Source organism: Pipistrellus kuhlii, unplaced genomic scaffold (assembly GCF_014108245.1).
Source record: "Pipistrellus kuhlii isolate mPipKuh1 unplaced genomic scaffold, mPipKuh1.p scaffold_m20_p_6, whole genome shotgun sequence".
Taxonomy (NCBI): Eukaryota; Metazoa; Chordata; class Mammalia; order Chiroptera; family Vespertilionidae; genus Pipistrellus; species Pipistrellus kuhlii.
The window spans coordinates 40929154-40949911 of record NW_023425562.1 but is presented as its reverse complement, the minus strand read 5'-3'; the positions used below and the strand labels follow the sequence as shown (position 1 = coordinate 40949911).

The 20758-nt window shown below is 36.5% G+C and overlaps 1 pseudogene; it reads right to left on the bottom strand.

Moving 5' to 3' along the window:
• Window positions 1-202: 202 nt before the first annotated feature.
• Window positions 203-1921, bottom strand: LOC118708036 (annotated as a pseudogene).
• Between the last annotated feature and the right edge of the window lie 18837 nt (window positions 1922-20758).

The following is a 20758-nucleotide window of genomic DNA, read 5'->3' as shown; positions in this document are numbered from 1 at the left end:
GTAATAACCAGATGTGTCAATGGCAATTTATTTGAGGTCCATCAATCAAAGCATGGCTATTGCTTTCTGACTGCCCACATCTGAACACATTCAGCTACTATGGGAACTACAAAGGGAGAAAAAAACATATTTATCCCAAGATATGTTTCCTGGGCTTTTTAAGCACCCCATCTTCTGTGAGCTCCAGAATTGAAATAATGTGCTAGGGGCGGCTGTGTTTCCCAGCATGAGCTCCCATTCTCTGAAGGTCCTGAGAAGAATAGTGGATTGGTCCTGGAGCCCTCGTGACAGGAGGAGGTGGTCCCATTGGGTGGAGTATATATGGCCCAAAACCTGAGGGTGGTAGCAGGGTGATGTTCACCACAGCGGAGGGCCATTGAGGGGGGTGAGGGGGGCAGGTTGGATTAGTTGGCACAGATTTCTGCAGGAGGAGGAAGAAGAGCTAGTGCAGGCCTGGAACGGGCTCCAGCTTGATGCCAGAGTCTGTGGTTCCGTCCTCTTTTCCTTTCCCTCGGGCTGCTTGGGACCTTCCCCATTTCACATTAAGCCAACGGCCATTGACAATCAGCTTATTAAAAAACTTCTCTGCAGCCCCTTCCGAAGCTTGCCTTGTGGCACACTGGATGAAAGCACACTGCTCTCTGCACCACAGTGATCATCCAAATCTCCCCAAACTAGTAGATGTGATCTCTTAGATCTGTCTCCATAACAGTATCGCCCAGACCACCAACATAGGGTGGTGATAGTCTTGTCCTGTGGTGGGTCCAGGATGAGGAGCTGATTCCATAATATCGGTCTTCAATGTTCTGATCAGCAAGAAGGTCTTCTGGATCTGGGCTTCTCGTGTCTGTATGGACACTCCTCTCCTCTCTTACGTTCTCCTTTCACCCAGGAGCAAATGTGGGGTGGAATCCTTCTGTTGAAGGGTGTGGTCTGGGCCGGTTATAGCAGCATGTCCCTGGTGGCTGTGGCTTTCCCCACCATGGCAGCTGGCCGTGTTCCATCAGAGTTAGTCAACTCCTTCACCTTATTCTGTGTGCAGTACTCTGCTGACATCCGACTTTGGCATGTCATCCTTAGAAGACAATCCTGTGTCACGAACCTGGACGGGCAGACCATACTCTAGAACAGTGGTCCCCAATGTGGGGCATATGCCCCATAGGGGGGCAATTTGGTTTTTAAGGGGACAGGGGGGCAATTTGGTTTTTAAGGGGGGCAATTCGAGAATGAGTAATTGACAATGAATTCTTTGCATTTCTTATGGTTCTAGGGGCCTCATATACAGTATATAAATATACATTGTGACATATTTATGCATTTCACTACTCTATTATATGTTTTGAAACTTTATTTGTTATTTTTTTCTTATCACTTCATATTACTTTTTTATTTATTTTATTTTTTTAACAATTTCTTAGTGAATTCTTCCTCAGGACTTCTACTGCATTTTTGTTCTTTTATTTTACTCTTTCATGGATGTCATATTCTTTGGAAGCTTGTTTAGGCCAAGTTAATGGCCTTTTAGGCTTCCTCCACCTGAATAGGAGTTCACTTTTTGGATAATAAGAATTATATGTCACGGAGGAGTGGGCATCAGAATTTTAGAGATGCTTAGGTGGGGCATGGTCAAAAAAAGGTTGGGAATCACTGCTCTAGATCCAAGAGGCAGGTCTGACAGATATTCTTCAATTTACAACAGGTTTGACACACTTTAGTCTTCTTGAAACACATGCGGGCTCTGGGGCACCAGCAAAACACTGAATGGCCTGGCACAGATTTTGTATTCCTTCCGGTACTTTTCTTTGGTGATTTGGCTACTAGTATATGGGTTTTCTGCAAGACACATCTGGCACAGAATGGGGAAATGTGCATCTTCCCAGTTCTGCCTCTTGTAGGTGTTGGAACCCACAGAAGTTGTCATCTTGAGAGCATCCAGAGGCAGCAGCTGCCACTGAGTTGGAAGAGAGGAAAGCCATACTCAGGAAACCAAATTTTACTCAATAGAAAGATGATGGGAGATCTTGTCATCAAAGCTGCCAAAGATGGACTCCGCAGTGTCAGGGGCAGTGGGAGGTCAGTGACAGGGTTTGGTGTCATATAAATGCATTTTAAGTTTCTTTTCAGAATTTAGATTGTGTGAATCAGAGACTAAAAAATTCCCTCATTTTGGTAAACCACCATTTTTAAAATAATCATTTGTCAAATAAATGTCTAAAGACAAACTTATTCAGTCACTGCCTTACATTTTATATTGGTGTCACATGGTACTGGTATAATTGTCCCCAATGCCATAAGTCAAGAAATTTTACTAAAGACAAATGAAAGCAATGCCAAATCTCATTAGATGCTGAACACCATTATAAATTATCATTGCTGTTGGTATTTAAAGCTATACCTCCTAAATAGGTAATTTATTTTTCTTTTTATGTATTTAAGATGAGTTCCTAAAGTATCACCTGTATACTGTGCTTCTTTTTTGAATACTGTTTTATTTGTGTAAAATAGTGTGACTTTAAAAATACATATATATATATATATATATATATATGTAATAAAGATATATTAAAATGTCCTAAAATTAAGTAAAATTCACAAGTTTTTTTCTTTAAAAAGTGTTATTTATAACATCATGTCCTTAAATCAGTAATCTAACCTAATAATAGAGTAATATGCAAACTAACCACCACTCTGCCACATAAGCCACGCCTATCACCCAATCAGAGTGAGTATGCAAATTAACTCAACCAAGATGGTGGTTAATTTGCATATCAAGACAACTTGGAAAGAAGCCAAGCCTGCAGAAGGGAGTGAAGCTTCAGAGAAGCAAGAGGGGAGGCGGAGAAGGAAGGAAAGCAGGTGGGGCAGGGGAGAAGAGACAGAAGCAGGCAGGGCAGCGACTGTAGCAGGAAGTTCTATTGCAGGAATCTTCCTGCAACAGGCCAATAGTGTATTATAAGTTGAATGTTTTATAAAATTTGAATGAAACAGATCTTAATAATAATCAAAATATACATTCCTTTGTCAAAAGATCTAATACCTAACATATCTGGAGATACTACAAAAGATTCTGCACTTTATTTATATATAGACACACACACAAGCTCACATACACAATTTTGGAAACATTTAAACAAGCAAAGTAAGTGTGAAAGAAATTAAAATAGTTTATCATTTTGGAAGGCTTATTAAGAATATTTTTCAGAGTTACACAATACACATTCCTAAACACAAACATGACATGTGTGTGATTGCCCCTTGTCACAGCTCTGCTACGACACATGGCATGGGAAATACTATTTTGCTGCCATATCTGAACAGGATTCTACATATTAGTAAACTCACCAAGAAGATATGGTGCTCATTTTTATAAGAAAGCAGAAAGGTCTATTATCTCTTATTTATACATTAACAACTTAATAAAAAAAATATTATATTATAAAGTTCCTGTGAGTCACAAACTTTAACTCCTACAAGTTAGAAAGCACATAAATATTGCTGCATGAAGAGAATATGCTCTGAAGGAGCAATGCTTTCTTGGGCAACCCATGAGAATATATTGCATTTCACAGTGTCCCCCAGGGCTCTGTGATATTACTTAGATTGTGGCGGGCTTATATTCCTGGAAGCTTCTATTTGTCTTCTTCACTATTAAATTATAAGGTTTTCAAGATGAGAAAGTAAAATATTAAGTTTTGAGTCTCTACAGTCCCTGGAGCAATCTTCTTAGATAATAGTTGATCAATAAATATTAATTGAATTGCATTTTACCATGCCTTTAATTCACCTTTCAATGTATAAAATATTCTTATTCTTCTTTTTATTTTTTGCATTTTAAATTGGCAAAACATATTTGGCAGGCCAAAAGCATCTTTAATAAAGTAATTTTAATATGCCTCTCTAACCCTGGAGAATCTTTTAATAAAAGAGATTAAAAGTGGTGAATTTGTATGCAATGCACTCAAGGGAACAATGTGTGACCCAGGTGATGAAGAGAAGCATTTTATTGCTGTGCATTGGGCGCTGGACACTAATTACAGCAGTTAGAACATTTTCTTAGTATTATCCATTCATGAGAAAGTCACATACACAGGGGGCAGATTTGAAAATACCCTTTAAAATAAAAAAGAGCAGGAAACATTTAAGTGGAAACATATATTAAAAGTTAAGAATCTTCTCTTAATTTCTTTTGTATTCATTAAAGTTACATCACTGCCAGTTTCTCCTCTGACTTGGACACTGCTATAGAAACACAGAAAACATGTGTTTATATATAGACAACACATAGGTATTGGAAACCTTGAAAGCTATAGTAATTTACATACGAACTTTCTGTAAGATGAAGTGCCAGAAGCCAATTCCAGCATGTCATAATTGCAAGAATTTCATCAAAAGGTTGAGTCACATATGTTATAGCCTGCTGGAATGGCTAAAGGCATTTCCCCAAACCTGAAAAGGATGATTGTTTACTTCCAGACAGCTCAGGACATCTTAATCTACTAGTTATTGCCTTCCTGCTGGCCAAATACCTGAACAACCATAGGCTATTCCCCATTCTGGCAATGGACTCTGTAGACAAAACCCTACTCTTTGAAGTGTATATCTCCACCTTGTCTTAGGACAATTTGTGTTAATAAAAAGCAAGAGGTCCTGAGACAAGGGGACCTTAGCTCCTTTAGCTACACTCCTCTGACCCTCAATGCCTTTCAAAATTATGTTTCATCACTATACTCTTACTTCAGTTATAAACAGCCTTTTACCAGATTGCTAAACTCTTCTTAATGCCAGAATAAGAACCTTGGCAAGGAAACCTAGTATTATCTTGCCACTTTAGGATATTTCCTTTCATTGTGAACAGTTGCAGTTGTGACCATTTTCCTTCCATATATTGCATGGATTTATGAAATGTGTCCCAGTTTTAGGAGATCATTTTATAGTGGCCATAAAAATTAGAATGGTCTCAAGTTAACAGATCCAAATGAACAAAATATATCAGTTAAAAATCAGAATGCAATCTTAAAATAAATGTCACTTATAATCTCCCCTGCTTGTAAAAGAAAGCTGTGCTGATAGTTCTATTTATTGCCTTTTAAATCAGTTGTTGATCCACGAATAAACCAAAAAAGGGAGAGAGGACTTTCTGGCACAGAGGGGTTTCTCCCACAGCTGACAAATACAGAGAAATGAAAAATGGCCTGTAAGGTCCCACAACACACAACCCCAAGGGTCATTGAGAACATCCTCAGAGGCTAAGACAAGTAACTATAAATTCAATAATTTAATAAATATTTCTAACTAGGGGAGACTCAATATATAAAATAAAGACTTTCTATTCTGGGGGTGGGGTGGTTAAGTTTTCTTTTAAATGGTGGAAGAATATAAAAACAAAAGAGAGAGAGAGAGAGAGAGAGAGAGAGAGAGAGAGAGAGAGAGAGAGAGAGAGAGAGAGAGAGGAGAGTCTATTTTTGACATTTGCTTTCCAAAATATAATGTCCTAAGGGGAATGGAGAGACATAAGCAGAATCTATGAGAATAAGAGTTTCCACTCACTTCCCAGATCAGAGGGAAGAACAAGATTCCCTGATGCTCTGGGGAAGAGAGAATAGAGGTGGAGAAATGGACCAGGGGCTCTGTTTCAGTTTTCTCTGACACAATTCCAGTCAAGTCCTGTGCCAAAACCAGACACACGATGACAGTACTTCAAGAAGACACCAGGTAGCAAAGAGCTACACAGTAAGCCCAACCATGTCCTCAGAGCTGGATCCATGCATTGGCTTGGAGACAGTCACAGTGATTCCAATTCTCCAAGCCCCCATGGGGTACAGGAGCAAGGGCAGCCAGAGGGAAGCATGTGGGCGGTCAGTGGTGATGCACCATTTTGTGCCCGTCTTTGTGGATCACTTATCAAAGATCAGGGCATCCAGACTAGCAATCATTTGAGAAAAATGAGCATGACTTTCTCCCAGCATGCCCTGGAATCACGTGTTTCTTCCAAAACTCAAATGCCGCCTTAGGAATAGTTGATAGTATAGTAGGGTTACTAGGAACTAATATTTAGTCGTGCATCTGATTTTAAAAAAGCAAAACATTGAAATTAAGTAGAAGAAACTAGATGAAAGACAGAGTTCTTAAGTGTTTAAGATGTGGATAGAGAGTGCTCCATAGGCACAGTCCTGGGCAGTAGGGGACAAAGGCAACCAGATGGTTGACAGATGGCAAGGGAGACAAATATTCACCCATAACTGAATAACATATATGAAAATAAAAGTTAAGTGTGCTGTAACCCATTACAGCAGATGCATTGTTTTGTGTGTTTGTTGGGATTTGTATTGGGACCAGAGGAAACCTCTCTGAAAATATTAAATTTTATTGAGATATGAATCATGAACATGTGACATTTAGATAAATATAAGAAAGTAAAGGATTTTAAGAAGAGGAACACATACACAGAGTAAAGGATTCTAAGAAGGAGAACATACACATTCAGATAAATATAGAAAAGCGAAGCATTCTAAGAAGGGGAACACACTCACACACTCACACACATACACACACACACACACACACACACACACACACAAACACATCAGTTTCTGATGTGGAAATTGATGCTTGGAAGCCTTGGAAGACGGTGACTAATTCAGATTTTCAACCATGCTGAGGGGAAGGTGGTACCCTAGCCCCCACATTTCTCAAGGGTCAACTACACTTTTTTATGTACCACTTCCAGAGAGGAAAATCGCCTTCCCACATTAGACAAAACCCCTTAAGCTCTTAAGGTTCAATACCACTTTGGTCCCAAAGGTTCCCAGCAAAGGTGAGCCAGGGAAGATGCCTTCAGAGAAGATGCCCACTTAATTCCATGAAGGAAAGAGAAAATAGCTGAGGCAAGATTCCTTGTGAATAAGCATTTTATCATCACAAAGGCTTCTAAATATAACATAATTATTTGAATCACCTTAAATGATTTTTTCTTAGTTGTGAAGCTTAAATCCATTCATTCCGAATAAATTCATTGTGACATTTAATCTAGCAAATTTTTCCTCTGAAGGTTTAAACACTTAAACATCTGTTATTATCAAACAGTTTGATGATAACTGCTCTTTTGAAGGCATCCCACGCAAGGTTAAAATAGAGTAGGAAAACTGCAACAAATCAACCTCCCACAACACATCTTAATGCTAATATTTCTCATTTTAATCATTTTCCCTCCTAAATAGTTACATTATCTTTGATTGGACTTCCTAATCTTTAAATTCCAATCATTTTGATTCATAGCAATTCACTTAGATTATATATTATCTACTCTGATTTACTTAATCATAAAAATGCTATATATGTTACTGGAAATATTTTATTTGCTCATCACAAGCTGACAATGATATGTTTGTGGAGAATGACATTTGTGCTATTAGAATTGGACTAACCATACTTTTACCCAATTGATCATAGAATATGTAGAGCAACAGTAAATACCATCTACTAGGCAGTCCTATATGAAATGTTGAGATAAATAGTGTTAAAAAGGCTATTTGGTAAAGTTAAGCCCATTTAGGGACTGAGTTATATATCACACATGTTACCACAGTCAGAAATACATGATGCTTTTGTATAGTTGTAAACACTTAACACTGAAGAAATTCTGGGTAATAAGAACTGTTGTTTACAAAAATGGTTAAATTAGTTCCTTACCTGTCAGGTACTCAGTCTAATTGTAGTAATTCTCAAAGTGAAGTTCTATGTCATAAAGGGAAGATGGGAGGGTAAAGGTCTGTGCATGAAAACAAGCAAAACAAAACCTATTCAATGTTATGACATGCTTTTTTTTTTTTTTTTTTTTCCTTCTTGCATTAGGGAACTGAATACCATTCTGAATTACTTTTAAACTTGGAGCTATTGTACTATTTTACAATGAAGAGCTGTTCACTATAAAAACACTTTCTTCCTTAGTAAATTATAGGCTTCCTAAGGAGGGAAACATATTGGTTTTATTTTATCACTGTGTATCCGAGTACTATATTTCCAATAAATCCTTGTATAACTGAATATACAGACTAAAGTTCAACAAAATCTTTTTGGGTAGTGAAACAAAGCAAGAAGTGAGTCTGTATCTGCTATGCGTTCCCTGTTCGGCTTGATGGTGACAAGAAGCCTAAACAGAGGTTCTACTGCAGTGTCAGTAAGACAGAAGCTTCAATCGATGGGACACAAAGGGGTGGGAATCCTGAAGTTATGTCAGTGGACAGAGAAGATGGTTTAGAATCCAAAATCTTCAGGTTGACAGGGAAGCCCGTGATGGAGATGATGTTGTTTCTGTAGATACTGAGCAGGCAAGCCAGCATCAAGATGCCTTATGACTAAAGAGATTGGAAGTTTCTTTATTGTAATGAAGATAATATGGCTAATAACACAAGTGAGCCATTTAGAGTGGTATTGTTTCAAGAATTTTTAAATTTAGAGGGTACGTTATTTAACTTAATAGGTTATAAATAGTCCTTTATCAGAAAAATATAATTATCACAGTCTGTTTTTATGGGTTATGAGGAAGTTGAATTGAGATCACCAAGAGATGTAGTGAATCTTACTGAGGCAGATTTCAGTAAGTTATTGCTAAGCAACCGGTGGCAAAACCCATGCGTGGATTTGAACTGTGGGTATTATTACAAACTAGAGACACAGTGCATGGATTTGTGCACTGGTGGGGGCTCTCAGCCTGGCCTGCATGCTCTCACAATTCAGGACCCCTCAAGGGAGGCCAGGTTGAGGGATCCAAAGGTGCACGAATCCATGTTCCGGGCCTCTATATGCATATAAGATCTTTGGTTAATCTCTTCTTGCCCTCCTTCCTTCCTCCTTCCCTCTGAGATTCATCACTTTGTTCCATGTTTCCATGCCTGTGTGTTGAGCATCTGCCCCATGGTAGTCAGTGCATGATGTAGCTACTGGTCAAATGGTTAAACACTTAGTATATTAGACTTTAGTCAGGGGTCCTCAAACTTTTTAAAGTGGGGTCCAGATCATGGTCCCTCAGAGAGCTGGAGGGCCGGACTATATGAACTACTAATTTCTACTGTAACACCTCGGCTGCGCTCACTGCCCAAAAACCTGGCGGGCAGGATCAGACTCCTCTGCGGGCGCATGTAGCCCGCGGGCCGTAGTTTGAAGACCCCTGCTAGATGATAGATATAGATAAATAGATGATAGGTAGATAGATAGATAGATAGATAGATAGATAGATAATGATAGATATCTTCCCTGCCTTTAAAATATTATTCCAATAGTTTCAAAATCTTAAGCCAAGAACTCTATGAAGATGATCAACTACATAATCTAACAGTGCTAATAAAAAATGTATAGTGTAGAGATGCATGTTTTATTTTTTTAGAACTGACAATGAGACTTTATTGGCATGAATGATTATAGCTTAGCTTAAAGAGTAAACTATCATTATCAGATAAACGCATTCCTTCAGGTTCAACTTTGTTCAGTATTAATAATTTATTTAGAGCACTGCCACACCACCAGCTGCCTATTCTTGTAGGAGGCACTTATTGATCTTACATTACATCCAGGTTTGAGGCCAGAGTGTCAACCTTCAAGCAATGTATCTACATTGGGCTTTTCTTATCCCAGTGTGAATCCAAAAGTCTCCAAACTGTTGATCTAAAGTTTACTATTTCATATGACAACAAACATGAACCGTCTAGATATATAAGACTGTATTATATCTGGATATGTTGTATTTGCTAAGAAATATAAAAATAATAATATGACAACTTTATTTTCAATCCAGTTACTCTTAGAACTTATGTTAACTTGTCATATTTAAATAAAATTGCTTTCTAGTAAAAATTGCTGTGGCTTCTGTGAAAGCCACTAATAATAAAGATATGGACCTTTTTACCTCATCAGAGTACATTTCCCCATCAACAGACTCCATGAGGAAAGGGAGAGGATCATTTTTTTTTTTAAACTAACACATCAGAAAAATGCTATACCCATGAGAAGCTTCTATTTCTTTACTTTAAACACCCAATAAAACTACTCAGCATCATTAGACCCAGAAGCAATAAAATATTGGCCAATTCTTATGCATAGGTAAGAACAGAAAACTTAATATATGGATGTCATTGTTAACAAAACTAAATAAAAGGTGAAAGAGGATGATAATGCCAAAATTCAAACTTTCTTTTATATTAAAAAAAAACATCAACTAAGTAGAATTCATCTATGTCTAAGTCTTTCTATAAATCTATTTCTTCATTTTTCTGGAGAAAAATGTTTTTTTTCAGTGAGGACATATCCTATTATTAAGTACTTTTCTAAAAATGAGAAATGCTATTTTAAAATGTTTTCCTTTTTTCAAATAGATGAAATTTATTTGATTTCAAACAACAAAAGACTAAAATCTTTCTGTATAATATGTTCTTAGCACCTGAAATTCAGAGGCATGGATGATTGATAATGTCACATTACTTAGCAGGGAGATTAATCTTTATGTATTGAAATAGATTCAAGAGTAAAAAGAAAGCGACATTTGCATTTCTCACTTAAACCAGGATTTCTGTAAGTTAATTTTATAAGTTTTATGCATGGAAATAACTCTGTTTTTGTTTCAATGCACCAACATTGACATTTCTTATATAAGGTAACCACTGTTTATGTACTATTTGAAGTTATTTTCTATCCTATTATGGCAGTTCACTGAGTAATGTAGAACACTACTCAAGAACTAATGGACATTAGTCTCAAAAATGAAATATGGATAATGGAAATATGATGCTTGTATCTACAAATTCTACATATAAATTATCATGTGCTCACAGTTAATATTAATCACAAACTGACATGGGGATATAAATGCAGCAGAGGGAATACAGTCAATAATATCATATAACTATGTTTGGTGCCATGTGGGTACTGAAATCTCAGGAGAAGCACTGTAAGGTATATGGTTGTCTAATTACTCTGCAGTATGCCTGAAACTAACACAGAATAATATTGAATGAAAACTGCAATTGAAAAAAAAAGAAAGACTAAAAGGTTAATACTGTAAATTACCGTATTTTTCGGACCATAAGACGCACTTTTTCCCCCCCCAGAAGTGGGGGGAAAAAGTCCCTGCGTCTTATGGTCCAAATATAGCCTACACATATACTTTAAAAAAAAAGTTTTTTTACTTGCCCGGCTCTGTGTGGTCTCTGTGTGCTTGCCCGGCTCTAAAATGGTTCTAAATGCTGCTGTTTACTTTACAGGGTTGATTACATGTGTTTATGACTGTGATGTTGGGTTTTAATGCACAGAAAATATTTTAGGACACTATTTGTTTCAGAATCTTTTTTTCTTCATTTCCCTTCTCTAAAAACTGGTGCGTCTTATGGTCCGAAAAATACGGTAAATAATAAAAAAAACCCACATCCACAGGGAAATTGCAATGAAAGTATGAGAAATTACTGAAATCTCACAGTGAGATCAAAACCCACATTATAGAGATTGTTTTCACTCTCCAGCTCCTCTTTGTATATTTCTTGATCTTTATAATTTACAGTTTGAGGTTTTATGTCTATCAAAGGACAGGAGATACAGCTAATGCCCAGATAAGCCAGGAAACTTCCAGGTTCCATTTCTAGTGAAAGGTTATAATCAGCAAAAAGGAAATTGTGCTGATGAGCTCTATGCTATGATGTAAATAAAAGAAAAAAAACCCTATGTCTGCCCTCAAGCATGTTAGGTTTAAAAATAAACACAAACACAAACACACACATATGCCTTAGCTGAAAGCCTCAAGTTGATTCTTATGAATATAAATAATAGATATCTTACCTAATAAAAGAGAAACATGCAAATTAACCATCACTCTGCTATGCCCACAGCCAATCAGAGTGGTATGCAAATTGACCAAAGATGGCAGCTAATTTGCATATGCTGACCAGGAGCAGCCAGAAGGGGTGGGACAACTGCTATGAGGGGCAGAGGGAGCTGCAGGAGCAGTGCTCCAGATTGAAGCAAGGCCTTGCTAGCTCCTGTATGGGCCAGAGTGGGGACATGCCAGCTCGCAGGTGGCTAGGAGTGAAGCTAGGGGAAGGAAGACCTATTCTTGCACGAATATCATGCAATAGGTCTCTAGTTGTTTTATAAAGACACACCTTAAAACAGGCCTCCAAATATTTCTACAAAAATCAACTCAATTATTTTGCCATCCAATGAAAGCAGCATTCATAAAAACAAAAATCAGAACCTTTGAAAGAACTATAATTGAAACACTCCCTAAGATGTATTTTTAGAAATATGGCTAGAGAAAAAGCACAAAAATCATTTTTAGAAAGAAAACCAGTACTAGTCCAATTATAATGGAAATGAAAACAATATTGTAACCAAATTTATGGCAACATATGCATGTCCTAGGATAGCATGAACAATCTCATTTTTAAAAATCTACCTTAATAAAAAGACTCAAGAAGTAAATTGAATCAGAAATTTAAAAATCTACCAAAATAAAAATAAGCATACGTAACATTACATTTGTATAATTAATTATACATGGAAATTTACTAACATTTCATAGAAGAGATAAATCTAAGGTCTTATAAATTCTATAATTTTATATAAAGAGGGAATACTTCCCAACTTATTTTATGTATCATGCAATATTCATATAAAGACCACACAACGGAAAAGTAATAAAAGAAAATCACAGGAGGCTTTCTTTCAATAACTTAGAGGCAATAATTCTAAATACAATGTTTGTAAACATCTTTAAATGTATATAAGTATATAAATAAATGCAGAGGAAAGTTTAACAAAAACTGCATTGTTTCTCAGACCAATAAAATTTCAATCAAAACCCCATTAGTTTTGCTTTGTTTTGGTGGGATTTGATAAGCTGATTTTCAAACTTACATGGGAGAACAAAGTTTAAAATACTGAAGACAATTTTGAAAATAATTGCATGTTACATGATATAGCCTTCCAGATATCAAGACTAATTAAAAAACTATACTAACCAAAGCACGGTTTGGTGCAAAGATAAAGAGACAGATGGAAACAATAAAGAATATCAAAATAGACCATCAGATATATGTAGATGTTTGAAATATAAGAAAACAGTTCATTCCAGATGGGTGAGAGAATAAGCCCAGCAATTTGTCACCATATGGAGGAAGCAACATAAAGAAAAAGATTGTCAAATTTAATCCCATTCTATTAAAAGTAAACTTCTGTTCATTCAAAAACACCATAAAAAATAAAAAGAGCCCTAGCTGGTTTGACTCAGTGGATAGAGTGTCAGCCTGTGGACTGAAGGGTCACAGGTTCGATTCCTGTCAAGGGCATGTACCTTGGTTGCGGGCTTGATCCCCAGTAGGGGTCTGCAAACCTATAGTTTGTCTAAAACATATGTGATTGCAAAGTTTAAGTATCTGTCATATAAAAGGAAATTGATAATATAGACAAATTTTGAAAGCATTCAATACATGCTGTTATTACTTTATTATATTTAGATGATAATTTTTTGGTTTAAAAGAGTGATTATACTACTATCTGACATACATCCTCTAACTGTAAAACAGCCAAAACATGTACATTTAATATAAAATTGTTTATTATTTCATATTTGTTTAAAATTATTTTATTTCTGAATCCCAAATTAACTCACAATTATTTGTCACCCATTTATTCATGCAAGTATTTATGAAACAATTACTGTGTGATTTACAATCTTGATAAATTGGTCAGAAAAAGACAATGACTATTGATTCTCCAGTTACAAGAGGTACTCATAAAAACTACAAATGATATTACATTTAGTCATGATAAGTTCTATGAAAAAAAATAAAATGGGGATAAAGAAAAAAGCATGATAGGTAGCATGGGCAAAATTAATGTCTATGGGTCATACAGGGAAGGCATAAGTTGGTGTCATTTGGTTTGTGACTTGAATCATGAACACAAGCCATGTGTCAGATCTGTAGGGGGAGGGGGAGAAATGTCTCAAAGTGTGGGAACCCTTAACACGACCCGCGTGATTAGGGTCCACTCAGAGTCCGGTTTCTGGAGGAGGCCACACACTAAAATGAAGAGAGAGACTAGAAAAGAGTTAATTTGGGACAAATCGGGGGCCAGGCAGGAGTCGACCACTAGTGGGAAGACTCCACTAGGCTCTGGCCTTGCTATCCCTTTTATTGAGGCTACTATGGGATATACCCATTACCCTTAAGCAGCTTTGGGAAACACCCAGTACCCTTAAGCAGATTTCGGAAACACCCAGTACCCTTAAGCAGCTTTGGGAAACACCCATAGCCCTTAAGTAGGTAATAAGTGGATTATCATATCAGTAAGGATTTACATGATTACAAGATGGGGAAGTTGCCTCAGTTACTGTTGTCTCAATTAGATAGGGTGTGGTTGGCTCTGACCTTTCAGAGCTTCAAGGTTGACCAGCCTCTTTCTATTAGTGAGACAATGATTGGTTTCCAGCATCAAAGGATAAACTCAACTTTTGTAAAGTTCTGAGAATTGCATGAACATAAAAGGTTTAATGAAGAAAAAGAATACTATTATAGGAGATATCAGAAAGATAAGCATGAGTAATAGCAATAGGAAAGCACTTGAGGAATTTGAGAGAGTAAGAGTTGGTCTGAGGTTCCTGGCAAAGCTGTTGCTCAGTGCTGCTTTGAGGAGGCAGCGGGGCTGCTAGGAAGGCTGCGGTGTGCTGTGTAGGTAAGGGGTCTAGCACAGTGGGAGTGGGGAGAGGTAGGAATAGCATCTGTCAAGTCAACAAAACTTGCCACTGAATTGAAAACTATTTACTGGTAAAATGAGAGTAAATTCAAGGTTTAATTTTGGTTCTATTGAGTTAAAGTGGTTAGAATTAAAATGATTTATTTCGAGTGGTCATAAAAGAAGTAGCTGCATATAAGTAAGAAGATCGATAATGTCACGTAATGTGATACAGAGTAAGTCTTGGAATAGGGAGAGTTTAGTTCTGGGTTAGAGTTCAGGTTGTTCTGCTAAAAGCATCATTCAGAAGTATGTCTAATCTGTCTAACTATTTGACTGGAATTCCTAATACAAGCCAGCTGTAGCAGGAATCGCTTGTAGAATAAACTGGAGGAAAGTAAACCATCCTAAGATCTTGCATTCCATACTAGTACCCAATTGTAAACATTAGTTACAGCTACATAAAGACTGGAAAGGGGTTATGAACTTAGTTTCTTTTTGAACAACTGCAGGCAAATTCTGAATGTTTCACAGCCATTAAAGATGCCTTAAAACAGTTAACTCACTCTTCTGACACAGACTATCTAATGAGGATAGAGAAAGACCAATAATGGCAGAGAATGAGGATTGTCACGACAGAAATAATATTCTTAGCCACATATAGTCAAGTGTGTCATTAATTCCTTAGGGAGATGATATGGAAAATATCAAGTGTGTCATTGTTTTCCATTGATATGTAAATTAACTTTTCAAAACATCTTTATCACATAAAGAGTTCAATTACATTTCAATCCTGGTTATTCTTAAAGTTCAGAATTTAAAGAACAACACAGCAAAGAATAAGGGAAATGGAAAAACTAGTCCCACTAGAATTAAAACCAACTCGTGTTCTATTTTCTACAATACACAATTTCTTAATTAGATGATAAATTAAGAATTGTCCTGCTGAAACCGGTTTGGCTCAGTGGATAGCAGACTGAAAGGTCCCAGGTTTGATTCCGGTCAAGGGCATGTGCCTTGGTTGCGGGCACATCCCCAGTAGGGAGTGTGCAAGAGGCAGCTGATCAATGATTCTCTCTCATCGGTTTCTAACTCTCTATCCCTCTCTCTTCCTCTCTGTAAAAAATCAATAAAATATATTTTTAATTTTTTTTTTAAAAAAAGAATTGTCTTCATGTTTATGTACATCCAAAAGACCACTTAATATATCTGTTTAGTTTTGCTATTGGTAGAACACTGTTAGTTGTATATTATCTGTTATGAAGCGAGTCCCCAAGAGATGGACCACCAGAGCCAATTTGATTAAGCATGCTGGAGTTTATTACAGATTCGAATCTGGGCTCAAACCTTGGCTGATGCAGCAGCCGGCAAATACCCAGGTGAGAGCCCCAATGGAGGGGCAGTCCCTCCAGAGCTCTCACACAAAAACACAGACAAACACACCTACCGTGGCCAGTCAGGCTCTCCGGATTGAGGTCCCTCATGGTCCTGGCTGGGGACTCCAGACCAATTCATGATCCCCAAGGACCACCAGGGAGCCGAGTCCAATGTAATAAACAAAAGAGCCTTTTCCATGCTAGCCTGGGCTATCCCACTCACGCTGGCAGCATGGAGGAAGAGAGCGAATTTCGCCCAGTCCAGGGGTTTTACTCAGGTTGGTGGTGATGTCACTGCCTTGGCTAACCCTGATTGGCCCCTCAGGACAAAGAACTGGCTGTCCATATCTGTTCCTAAATCCTAAAGACTAAATTCTAAAGACTGGGGACGGCCCGCAGGGTGGGTTCCCAGTCACACCCTGCTGAACATTGGAATGTGGCTCTATCTTGCCCATAATACAAAAGCAGAACTAAAGGTTATCTATAGTTTCTACCCCTAAAGCTACTGAGTCAGTGGGAGTCAATCTCCTGTAACTACTCTCGAAGTCAGATAGCAAGGTTAAAATTCAAACAGCAGTTTTTACCCAAGTATGATTGCTACCATATTTCATTATTATTTAAAAAAATAGCCCTAGATGATTAAGATGAATGGAAAGATCATGGGCCTGTGGACTAAAGGATCATGGATTCAACTTCCTGCGGGAGGCAGCCAATCAAAGATTCTCTCTCATACTTCTATCTCTCCCTTTCTCTTCCTCTCTGAAATCAATGGAAATGTATCTAAACACAGACACACACACACACACACACACACACACACAAAACAAACAAATAAACAGTTTACATACAGTACAGCAGATCTACTGGAGTATAACCATATCAGAAAAATGTACCATTTATTACCTAAACTCATAAGGAGAGAAAATATATCTCACATTTTTTCTGATGAAGAATACTAGTCTATAAACTCTTCAATTTATAGAAGAGAACAATGTGAAGTTATTAAAGAATAAAGTAGAGAATTTATAAACTTCTCAAAACTATATCATGTAATCCAGATGCACAATGACCTTAAATATTTAGTTACTCTAAAGTAATACTTTACTATAATATTTTTAAGTTTTGGAAAATACCTTTTGCTCACAAGTCACTGACTCACACTCATAGTTTACTAAGTAAAACTTTCAAAATTGTATAAATAATTCATAAATCAACATAATTTGATTATAACTATGCCAGTATTAGCAAGGATAATATGTCCGATTTTATCATCTTTGTATCTATTTTATGAAGAATCAGTGGACTTAGCACTTTCTAAAGTCTTTCTCAAATGTGCCCTATGTGTCTAATTAACATAAAACTTTTCCTAATGATGTTCTTAACACCAAAGGGCCATCCCTAAGAATTCTCCTTCTTATAAAACTACTCCCACTGGGAGACAACTGCCATATCCTAAATCTATTATAAAAGTTATTTCCCTTGTATTTTATTTCTTCTCTGCCCAGGGGCTCTATAAATAATATGGAGAGTGAAAATAATACAGCATTACTGAAAATGCTCCCATGTAATCTAATCTAAGTCAATTGGGACTTTCTAAAATTCATATTTATTTTTCTTAAATGACTATAAAGATTTAGTAAAAACTAATGCATGAGAAACTATCCAGGAATGTATCTTTAGGTAGCCTTGATTTTTATGTTGATGAGCAAATCCTTGGTGTCCACTGCAGAGAACATAGTAGTCATACAATTATTTGTGTCATCATATATACACACACAGTGCTCTGACTGAATTAAAATCAAAGACAGGAAAAATAGTTAACAGGCAGTCCTCCTCTAAAAAAATAATTTGATTTATTTATTATCTAATAAACCTGGCTGAGCTGAGTTCTTAGCTACTTAATCAATAGACATTAAGTGCAGTAACAAGTTTGGGATACATTTTATGATGCCCTTCAGGTTTCCGTCCTTCAGATACTAGTTACATTGCTAACTGTAATTACTAAATATGTTTCTGAAATTCACTCACTTTGTCAACTTTACTTGTATGAATGTACATATAATTTAAAAGGTGTTTTCTACAATATATAATATGTAGCTCTTGTTTATATAAAATGAGTTACATTGGTAAGTAAAATTAAAGTTTCTCTTGTTTTTTCACAAGGATCCGTCTGGGAGTTTGGATGATTTGTTAACATAAAATGCAGATAACATTTAATGGGTATAAAACAAAAAGGACACCACATAACCTTCATCTCCAAAGTACCTCAAATTCCCATTGTCTTCCTCAGTCACCTTCCCAATACAGGTGTAGCTGAGGTGGCACTGGATTGTAAAGAATTCAATGATATCTTGGATGGAGGTTTTCGAGGAAGGGCACACTGGAAGCTTGGAGTAATGGTAGAGGTGTAAATGAAAATGTATTAATGTTCACCAACCTGATACTGGTTAGACTGGCACAAATGTGAAATTCTCTACAGGCACTTACAACTTTTCAACTCTGGTTATCTGATTATTTGATTTTGAATCTTACCTACAGATATTAGACTATTCTTATTTTGTGCATGTATTTTTATATAATTTGATTAAACTTTTCAAATAAGAACAGAATCCAATATATTTCAAAGTTAAATTTGTGCTAAGTTCTGATCACTGGTAGGTTTTTTGGTTGCTAAATTTTAGCATTAAAATATTAAAAAATGGAAGAACATTTAAATAGGGGTAGCATGAGAGCATGAATAATGTAGTATTAAAAACTATGCAGAAAAATATGTTCAGTTAGTATCATATTGGTATGAACATTTCATATGGGTACTTCTCTCCTTCGTTTTCATAAAAGCATATACCCAAATATGTAATTTGTTAAGGATGAGTTTTTTTCACAAGTTTTCCATCGTCTGCACAACTGCAATCCATACCTCCCATTACCTAGGTCAAAGGTCTTCAGAATATCATGTGCTCTCTCAGGTACTGGGAGAGCATTAGAGAGGGATAAGAAAGGTAAATTAAGAAAAAGTAGAAAGGTAGAGCATTTATAGAAAATATTGTGTGTCCAGAAAAGATTTCCAGCTGTTATTCTTTAGGCCCTAAAGTTTAGGGGAACATATAGTCCATATTATGTGATCCTGTTGAGTGCTACTCTCAAAAAACGTCCTCTCTCCTTTGGAAAGAGGATGCATAAGTAGGATGATTTGAAAAGCATTAGAAAACCCCCTACTATATGAATTTAAGCCTTGTTCCTCTCTGCCTGATATCCTCACAGCTGAGAAAAATAAATTTACATTTCAAAGAGAAAAAATTAGTAATTCAACATCACTGGTAAAGGCTTATTAATCTACCTAATGCTGATGTAAGAGTCTACTGAGAAAAAGTTTTCAGGGGGTAAAGAGAAGTGTGTATCAGTGTGGTTGGGTTATAAAAAAAAGAGAACAGCTTCAGAAAGAGACTTCATTTAACTGTGAAGATCTGACTCAGAACCAGCTATGGCAGGATTTATTTTATCATTCTAAATACACAGATTTATTCTTTGGGCTAGTTTACAATATAATTGCCTTCTTTTGCATTTTAAATTATATTCTATGTTGTGCCTAGGTGTGAATTTATTTTTACTTATCCTGCTAAAGGGTTTGTAGACCTTTGTGAATATGTCAGTTCATATCTTTCATGGGTTTTAGTGAAATTTTAGTTCCTGTCTCTTCAAATTGTACTACTCTTCACTGCTATCTGTTTGAAAATCGCATATATGTTAGACCTTCTCAGTTGTAGCTCTCATCTGTTTCCACCAAAACAAAATTTTCATTTTGAGTTAGAGTCATACATAGACAATATAAAAGACGGGCCTTTAAGAAAAGAAATACTAAAATATTTTCTTCAGCAGAAAGAAAATAACACCAGGTAGAAGCTAGGAGATGAGAAAGAAAGGAAGAGCAAGGGGATGGATGGAAATGTGTGGAGAAATCCAAATAAATAACGCTGCTCATGGTCCTAAAAAAATAATAAAATAAAAACAACATTGGTGGAGCTTGTTTCAGACCTGGGACAAAGGAGCTTTTCATGCCTGGATGCTGCCAGTTGCTGAGAGTTCTAACAATATGGCACCACTTTAACATATCTTAACATACCAGTAAGTTCATAACTTGAAATTGAGTCAATTTTCTATAGCTAATTTGTTGAAATTGTTAAGATATTATAGCTGCCTTATTTTGCTTCCATGGCTGCACTTTTTAAAATTAACACATTATCTAAGTTCAACAATGAAATAGGTTTTCACTCAGTTGTTTAGATCATTGACTTTCAACCATCAAATGGTATCATCTTGCTTGACTATCAGCTAGCTTCACAATTATTAATTATAAAGAAAAGAAAATTATTCCCAATATTTCAACTATGCACAGCATTTTCTCAAAAAGAAAATACTTAGCAATATTTTTTTTAAATAAAGGACACTTTGCCGAAACCAGTTTGGCTCAGTGGATAGAGCATCTGCCTGCGGACTGAAAGGTCCCAGATTCGATTCCAGTCAAAGGCATGTGCCTTGGTTGCAGGCACATCCCCAGAACGGCTGTGCAAGAGGCAGCTGATGGATGATTCTCTCTCATCAATGTTTCTAATTCTCTATCCTTCTCTCTTCTTCTCTGTAAAAAATCAATAAAATAAAGGACACGTTAA